The 9,612-nt window shown below is 38.6% G+C and overlaps 2 pseudogenes; both read right to left on the bottom strand.

The window, feature by feature from the left end:
- Positions 1-434: 434 nt before the first annotated feature.
- On the bottom strand, positions 435-2,303 carry LOC144249017 (DNA mismatch repair protein Mlh3 pseudogene; annotated as a pseudogene).
- Positions 2,304-8,472: 6,169 nt separating this feature from the next.
- LOC113187276 (DNA mismatch repair protein Mlh3-like) lies at positions 8,473-9,255 on the bottom strand (annotated as a pseudogene).
- Positions 9,256-9,612: the final 357 nt, after the last annotated feature.

Raw genomic sequence — 9,612 nt, 5'->3', positions numbered from 1 at the left:
TTTGGTCAAGTCTAATTTATTGTTATTTCACATATCATTACTTGTCCTAGGTCTTGTCTGCTCATAAGAAACATTTGCCTCCATGTAAAATAGATATTCCTTTTTATTTTATTCTAGAAATATGTATGAACAGTTATGTTTACATCTAAAATTCATGATGAAGTAACTTTTCATTGCATTGTGAGGCATAAGTGGAAATTTTGTTTTGTTTTGTTTTGTTTAATGGTATTCCAGTACCATTCATTAAATAAACTCTTTTCATGCGATGAGGAGCCTCCATAGTCTTAATGATTCTCTAGTCTCAGAAAAAAGCTGTTTTACTTATGATTACTGTACATTACAATGAAAAGATGCAGGCTAAAATCATCAAATAATAAAGAAACATAGGAAAAAGTCCAAAAGAAACCAGGCACCATGTTTTTTTTATTCTAGGATTAACCTACTGTACAATTACTGTCTTCCCTACTGGAATCTGAATTTTAAAGTTCATTAAAATGACTCCTAATCTATTGTTCGAGCTTGTTTTTCAGAACTTTTCAGTCTGGATAATTTAGAGCCCAATGATTCAAGTGACTTCTCAATATCTGAAGGTTTTCTGTTACAGGGAGATAACTTTCTTAGAGTTATATGACTTTCTTTCAAATAAGGCACCTATTGTTCCAAACAATCTTCTTTGGAAAGTGGAAACTTCTCTGAGCACAGGATGTAACTTACTGGTTGACAATGACCATTTGAATCAGTACACTTTGTAATAGTGATTTTACAGTCAGAATTTTCTAAGTGTTTCTTGTCTTTTTCAGTCAAGTGTCAGGCTCTTCTTGAGGACTAAGACTGGTAATGACTTCAATATCAGTTTCTTCCATTTCTGTATCTAGAGGATTTTTAACTTTTCCATAGTGCCTTTTAAACTTCTCTAAAGATCCTAGTTGTGAAGTCAAGATTAGCTTCTTATGGCCTAAAAATTTGGAGAAACCAATCAATTTATGTTTTCTTAATACCATTTGAAACATATCTACACCAAGGAAAGGAAGAGGATGTATCAAGAAGTAAGCAACCTGTGTGTGATTCTTTATCAGCTTCCTTAAAACACAGCAACAATTTCACATTTTCCTATAGGTTTGTTTTCTAGCCCATAACTTGTATTTTGTCCTCAATTTTTTTTTTTGCTCAAAAAAAATTTGGGGCAGATTCTTTACTTAGAGTGCTGGTTAAACTTTCCATGTCTGGAGTCTCAACTATGATATGTTCTACTTCCAAATGTTTTGGGGGCACTTGTAGGACCAGAATGAACATAATTTTTGAATGAATGTTCTGCTTCAGTTGATTTAGTTTGGTCATTTTTGTAGCACATGAGTTATAAAGCCAGTAGAACACAATTTTACTTGTCCATAATAAAAACATTTTTTCTTCCACAATACTGGGCTCTTTTTTCTTTCTGAGCACTATGTATGCTCAATAATCCTGTCTCAAAAGGCAGGGATTGGCATCCCATTTCAGTAGCATCTTCAAATCTCTCTAGTTGATTCTGAATTATTTTATTTTTCAAGATGTTGGCAGCCATGCCACTAACAGTAGTACTTTCTTTCTGTGTTTCTAAATCTACCCCACTTTCCTCAATGTGATCTTGTGTCTGAAAAGGACTTGAAAATATTTCTGAACTGGTTCCACATGGACTTTCTACAGGGTTATGTTCCAAGCAAGATTTTTTGTGTTTCTCATTTTCTCCTGATTCTGATATTTCAACTGTCTCTTATTCTAACATCCTTGATTCTAAGAAACAGCTATCTTTGTCATGTAATGACAGTTCTGTCATTTTAGTGTGGCAGTGGTCATCTGATTCTTAAGTGTACAAAAATGAGTTATTTCTTTCTTCTGATAGCTTCTGACTCCCTAGAATTTTGTATGTTTATGTTTTCTATAGTAGCTTTTCTTCTCCCAGCTTTTGACTGCAAATCAAGCATTTCATAGGAATCCAAAATATTATTACATGCATCCTGGAAACCACTCTAGTCATGCTTCTCATATAAGGACACATGTTTCTAAAAAGTAGCACCAAATAAATCAAAAACATTATCTTCACTGAATTCTTAATGTCCTCACCTGATGATTCCAAATAGTTTTTCTTGCTTTAAAAACATTTTTACTCCTTCCTGAATACAAATCTATAAAGTATTCACGCTCTCAAACTCAATCAGAGTTTTTGCTGGCTCCATGTACATGTCATTGACAGATTGGCACTCCATGTTGATGATATAAATCCCACGGAGTTCTGGATTACACTGATGCTGAGGACTTGAAGTCATTTTTCTATTGGCAGAACCATTTTTTTGGCTTGAGTGTAGTACTTCCTTTTCTTTTTTTTTTTTTTTATTGGTCGTTCATAACATTACATAGTTCTTAATACATCATATTACACGGTTGATTCACGTGGATTATGAACTCCCGCTTTTACCCCGTATACACATTGCTGTATCACATCAGTTACCCTTCCATTGATTGACATATTGCCTTTCTAGTGTCTGATGTATTCTGCTGTCTGTCCTATTCTCTACTATCCCCCCTCCCCTCCCCTCCCCTCCCCTCCCCTTTTCTCTCTCTACCCCTTCTACTGTAAATCATTACTTCCATTTGTATTATCTTGTCTTGCCCCTCCTTTCCTCTTATATGACATTTTGTATAACCCTGAGGATCGCCTTCCATTTCCATGCAATTTCCCTTCTCACTCCCTTTCCCTCCCACCTCTCATCCCTGTTTAATGTAAATCTTCTTCTCAAGCTCTTCGTCCCTACCCTGTCCTTGTTTACTCCCCTTATATCAAAGGAGTCATTTGGTATTTGTTTTTTAAAGATTGACTAGCTTCACTTAGCATAATCTGCTCTAATGCCATCCATTTCCCTCCAAACTCTATGATTTTGTCATTTTTTAATGCAGAGTAATACTCCATAGTATATAAATGCCACATTTTTTTTATCCATTCATCTATTGAAGGGCATCTAGGCTGGTTCCACAGTCTTGCTATCATGAATTGAGCTGCTATGAACATCGATGTAGCAGTGTCCCTGTAGCATGCTCTTGTTAGGGCTTTAGGGAATAGACCGAGAAGGGGAATAGCTGGGTCAAATGGTGGTTCCATTCCCAGCTTTCCAAGAAATCTCCATACTGCTTTCCAAATTGGCTGCACCAATTTGCAGTCCCAGCAGCAATGAACAAGAGTGCCCTTTTCCCCGCATCCTCTCCAGCACTTATTGTTGTTTGACTTCCTAATGGCTGCCAGTCTTACTGGAGTGAGATGGTATCTTAGGGTAGTTTTGATTTGCATTTCTCTGACTGCTAGCGATGGTGAGCATTTTTTCATGTACTTGTTGATTGATTGTATGTCCTCCTCTGAGAAGTGTCTGTTCAGGTCCTTGGCCCATTTATTGATTGGGTTATTTGTTATCTTATTGTCTAATTTTTTGAGTTCTTTGTATATTCTGGTTATTAGGGCTCTATCTGAAGTGTGTGGAGTAAAGATTTGTTCCCAGGATGTAGGCTCCCTGTTTATCTCTCTTATTGTTTCTTTTGCTGAGAAAAAACTTTTTAGTTTGAGTAAGTCCCATTTGTTGATTCTATTTGTTAACTCTAGCACTATGGGTGTCCTATTGAGGAATTTGGAGCCCGATCCCACAGCGTGTAGATCATAACCAACTTTTTCTTCTATCAGATGCCATGTCTCTGATTTAATATCAAGCTCCTTGATCCATTTTGAGTTAACTTTTGTGCACGGCGAGAGATAGGGATTCAGATTCATTTTGGTGCAAATGGATTTCCAGTTTTCCCAGCACCATTTGTTGAAGATGCTATCCTTCCTCCATTGCATGCTTTTAGCCCCTTTATCAAAAATAAGATAGTTGTAGTTTTGTGGATTGGTTACTGTGTCCTCTATTCTGTACCATTGGTCCACCCGCCTGTTTTGGTACCAGTACCATGCTGTTTTTGTTACTATTGCTCTGTAGTATAGTTTGAAGTCTGGTATCGCTATACCGCCTGATTCACACTTCCTGCTTAGTATTGTTTTTGCTATTCTGGGTCTTTTATTATTCCATATGAATTTCATGATTCTTTTATCGATTTCTACAAGATATGCTGTTGGGATTTTGATTGGCATTGCATTGAACTTATATAGGACTTTTGGTAATATCGCCATTTTGATGATGTTAGTTCTGCCTATCCATGAGCAGGGTATGTTTTTCCATCTTCTAAGGTCTTCTTCTATGTCTTTCTTTAGGGTTCTGTAATTTTCATTGTATAAATCTTTCACCTCTTTTGTTAGGTTGATTCCCAAGTATTTTATTTTTTTGGGGGATATTGTGAATGGAGTAGTTGTCCTCATTTCCGTTTCAGAGGATTTGTCGCTCATATACAGGAATGCCTTTGATTTATGCGTGTTGATCTTATATCCTGCCACTTTGCTGAATTCATTTATTAGCTCTAATAGCTTCTTTGTAGACCCTTTTGGGTCTGCTAGGTATAGAATCATATCATCTGCAAATAGTGATAATTTAAGTTCTTCTTTTCCTATTTTTATGCCTTTAATTTCTTTCGTCTGCCTAATTGCTCTGGCCAGTGTTTCGAGGACTATGTTGAACAGAAGTGGTGAGAGAGGGCATCCCTGTCTTGTACCAGATCTTAGAGGGAATGCCTTCAATTTTTCTCCATTCAGAATGATGCTGGCCTGTGGCTTATCATAGATTGCTTTTACAATGTTGAGGTATGATCCAGTTATCCCCAATTTTTCTAGAGTTTTGAACATAAAGGGATGCTGTACTTTGTCGAAAGCTTTTTCTGCATCTATCGAGATGATCATATGGTTCTTATTTTTAAGTCTATTGATGTGGTGGATAACATTTATTGATTTCCGTATATTGAACCAACCTTGCATACCAGGGATGAATCCTACTTGATCATGGTGTATAATTTTTTTGATATGTATTTGAATCCGATTCGCCAGAATCTTATTGAGGATTTTTGCATCAAGGTTCATTAGAGATATTGGTCTGTAGTTTTCTTTCCTTGAAGTGTCTTTGTCTGGTTTCGGGATCAGGGTGATGTTGGCCTCGTAGAACGAATTTGGAAGTTCTCCCTCTTTTTCTATTTCCTGAAATAGCTTGAAAAGTATTGGTGTTAGTTCCTCTTTAAAGGTTTTGTAAAACTCTGCTGTATACCCATCCGGTCCTGGGCTTTTCTTAGTTGGTAGTCTTTTGATGGTTTCTTCTATTTCCTCTATTGTTATTGGTCTGTTTAGGTTGTCTATATCCTCCTGGCTCAATCTGGGCAGATCATAAGACTCAAGGAATTTATCTATGCCTTCACTATCTTCTATTTTACTGGAGTATAAGGATTCAAAGTAATTTCTGATTATCTTCTGTATTTCTGAAGTGTCTGTTGTGATATTGCCTTTTTCATCCCGTATGCTAGTAATTTGGGTTCTCTCTCTTCTTCTCTTCGTTAGCATGGCTAAGGGTCTGTCAATTTTATTTATTTTTTCAAAGAACCAGCTTTTAGTTTTGTCAATTTTTTCAATTGTTTCTTTTGTTTCAATTTCATTAATTTCAGCTCTGATTTTAATTATTTCTTGCCTTCTACTTCTTTTGCTGTTGTTTTGCTCTTCTTTTTCTAGGATTTTGAGATGAAGTATGAGATCATTTATTTGTTGGTTTTTTCTTTTTTTGAGGAATGAACTCCAAGCAATGAATTTTCCTCTTAGAACTGCTTTCAATGTGTCCCATAGATTCCGATATGTTGTGTCTGTGTTTTCATTTAACTCTAGGAATTTTTTAATTTCCTCCTTGATGTCTTCTAAAACCCATTGATCACTCAGCAACCTATTGTTCATTCTCCAGGTGATGTTTGATTTTTCCTTTCTTCTTTTATCATTGATTTTCAGTTTCATTCCATTATGATCAGACAAGATGCATGGTATTATCTCTACCTCTTTGTATTGTCTAAGAGTTGCCCTGTGACATAGTATATGGTCTATTTTTGAGAAGGTTCCATGTGCTGCTGAGAAAAAAGTGTAGCTACTTGATGTTGGGTGGTATAGTCTATATATGTCAATTAAGTCTAGGTTGTTAATTGTGTTATTGAGTTCTATAGTTTCCTTATTTAACTTTTGTTTGGAAGATCTGTCCAGTGGTGAGAGAGGTGTGTTGAAGTCTCCCATGATTATTGTATGGTGGTCTATTAGACTCTTGAACTTGAGAAGAGTTTGCTTGATGAACACAGCTGCACCATTATTTGGGGCATATATATTTATGATTGTTATGTCTTGTTGGTGTATGGTTCCCTTGAGCAGTATGAAGTGTCCTTCTTTGTCCCTTTTGATTAGCTTTGGCTTGAAATCTATTTTATTAGATATGAGTATGGACACTCCTGCTTGTTTCCGCGGTCCATATGAGTGATATGATTTTTCCCAACCTTTCACCTTCAGTCTATGTATATCTTTTCCTATCAGATGCGTCTCCTGTAGACAGCATATTGTTGGGTCTTGTTTTTTGATCCATTCTACTAGCCTGTGTCTCTTAATTGGTGAGTTTAAGCCATTAACATTTAGGGTTATTATTGAGATATGGTTTGTTCTTCTATCCATGTTTGTTTATTGATGTTACTAAACCTGATTTGTTATCCTCTTTGACTACTTTCCCCCCTTTACTGTCCTACCTCCCATTGTTGGTTTTCAATGTTATTTTCCATTTCCTCTTCCTGTAATGTTTTGCCAAGGATTTTTTGAAGAGATGGTTTTCTAGCTGCGAATTCTTTTAACTTTTGTTTATCGTGGAAGGTTTTAATTTCATCTTCTAACCTGAAGCTTAATTTCGCCGGATACAAGATTCTTGGTTGGAATCCATTTTCTTTAAGCGTTTGAAATAGGTTATTCCAGGATCTTCTAGCTTTTAGAGTCTGTGTTGAGAGATCAGCTGTTATTCTGATTGGTTTACCCCTAAATGTAATCTGCTTCCTTTCCCTTGTAGCTTTTAAAATTCTCTCCTTATTCTGTATGTTGGACATCTTCATTATAATGTGTCTAGGTGTGGATCTCTTATGATTTTGCACATTCGGCGTCCTGTAGGCTTCTAGGATTTGGGATTCTGTCTCATTCTTCAAGTCTGGGAAATTTTCTTGTATTATTTCACTGAATAGATTGCTTAATCCTTTGGTTTGGAGCTCTGTGCCTTCCTGTATCCCAATGACTCTTAAGTTTGGTCTTTTGATATTATCCCATAGCTCTTGAATGTTCTGCTCATGGTTTCTTAGTAGACTTGCTGAGCTATCTATGTTCTTTTCAAGTTGAAATACTCTGTCTTCATTGTCTGATGTTCTATCTTCTAAGTGATCCACTCTGCTGGTAGTATTCTCAATTGAGTTTTTAAGTTGGTTTATTGTTTCCTGCATTTCTAGTATTTCTATTTGTTTGTTTTTTATTACCTCTATCTCCCTGTGAAATTGATCTTTTACTTCCTGGATTTGTTTGTCAATGTGATCTTTCATTGTCTGATTTTGCTGTCTCATGTCTTCCTTGAGACTCCAGATCATCTGAAGCATGTATGTCCTGAGCTCTCTATCTGACATTCCATCTGTTGCAGCTATTACCTCTTCTAAAGTTGAGTTGACCTGCATTGCCTGTGGTCCTTTCTTTCCTTGTCGTTTCATACTGCTGATGTTTCTTTCTGCTTGGTGAAATTGTTGTGTCTTTGATATTTTCCCCCTCTATTTATTTATAGTGCTCTTGTATAGTTGAAAAATCACCCTTGCAGGGCAGGTAGTGGCTGTGATCCTCCTCCAATTAGTGAGATCCGTCTACCATGCTGGCAGGCCCTAAGTCTGCTTTGCTGGTCGGTCAAAGGTCCACCTACCCAGCAGGCGCCAGGGGCACCTGTGTCACTCCATAGGTTGCTGGGCCTAACCTCCTGATGGGTTGCAGGTTGGCCTAGCTTGCAGGCACTGGGGGAGGGGCCGGTTCCGCCCCTCAGCAGGCTTTGGGCCCGCTCTGCTGGTGTACACAGTCCCCCGCCTACCTGCAGACACTGGGGGAGGGGACGGGCCTAGCCCTCAGCCGTCCGCCGGACCTGTCCTTGTGGGTCCGGTCTGCATTCCCCACCGGCGCGTGTAGCTGCTGTCACTTGGCTGGTTGCTGGTCCTGACCCGCCCGCCCGTGGCTTGCAGGTTCGCTTCCCTTGCAGGCACTGGGGGAGGGGCCGGTTCCGCCCCTCAGCAGGCTTTGGGCCCGCTCTGCTGGTGTTCACAGTCCCCCGCCTACCTGCAGACACTGGGGGAGGGGACGGGCCTAGCCCTCAGCCGTCCGCCGGACCTGTCCTTGTGGGTCCGGTCTGCGTTCCCCACCGGCGCATGTAGCTGCTGTCACTTGGCTGGTTGCTGGTCCTGACCCGCCCGCCCGTGGCTTGCAGGTTCGCTTCCCTTGCAGGCCTCCTTTTCTTAATAAAAAGTCAATACTAGTCTTCTGTTTACAAACAAAAACTGCATATTCTTATTGTAGTATGCTTCAGAGCTGATATAGCCACTAAACTCAAACTCCTTATATTTAAAATGTATTTCTCTTAACTTTGGGGACTTGCCCAATCCATAAATTTGACAAAACTGGGAACATGTCTTTGGTTTTAAGGAGTTGAAGAACCTTAGAACCAGAAACATCATTTCTCAAATAGAAAAAAAAAAATGGAAAGGTGCATGAGTGAGAGAGCTTCTACCCTCTGTCTAAACTTCTCAAACTCCAGTTTAGGATCCATGCATTTCCCCCTCACAGGTAACTGGTAAAATAGGGTATGTACTGTTATGGCTGTCCCTACACTTGGTCTAGTAAAATCAGCTTCACAAACTTTTAAGGCTTTTCCATTCTGAACAGTTCCACAAAAGTTTTCATTGTCCTGTTTTTCTTGGATGAAATTTCCACAGCAATGGCCATCTTACTCATGCTTGCCAAGGCCTCCCATAAAACCTGGGGTTCTCCAAGTCCTCTACCAAGTTACATTTACTAGTGAAATAATGATTTCCTACCTTGTCCACATCATCACTCCCCATCCCAAATCCGTTGTCTATTACTTGAACTTGGAAGATCTCCATATTCACCCTGAGGGCCACACAGTTTGCTTCAGCATTAATATTGTTGAGGGCAAGTTCCTTAACACATTGGCCTAAGGAGCTTGTAGCCAAATGAGAATGCAATTTGATTTGTACTTCAACTGACAAGCACTTGATCATGGCAGGTAGAGGCAGTGACAATGCCAGGCACTGATTCCCTGACTAGAAATAACTGCCTCCAAATGCCTTTCACCAACTCTTGGATATCAACTGCCTCACACTCTGAAAAAAAAAAAAGTGCCCGACACCGATTTTTTTTTATTGGTTGTTCACAACATTACAAAGTTTTTGACATCATATTTCATACATTAGATTGAAGTGGGTTATGAACTCCCATTTTTACCCCAAATGTAGATTGCAGAATCACATCGGTTACACATCCACAATTTTACATAATGCCCTATTAGTAACTGTTGTATTCTGCTGCCTTTCCTATTCCCTACTATCCCCCCTCCTCTTACCTCACATCTTCTCTCT

The sequence above is a fragment of the Urocitellus parryii genome, chromosome 10 (assembly GCF_045843805.1).
Source record: "Urocitellus parryii isolate mUroPar1 chromosome 10, mUroPar1.hap1, whole genome shotgun sequence".
In the NCBI taxonomy this organism is placed as follows: domain Eukaryota; kingdom Metazoa; phylum Chordata; class Mammalia; order Rodentia; family Sciuridae; genus Urocitellus; species Urocitellus parryii.
Note: the sequence above shows the minus strand (reverse complement) of the source record. Positions and strands in the feature narration are given on the sequence as shown.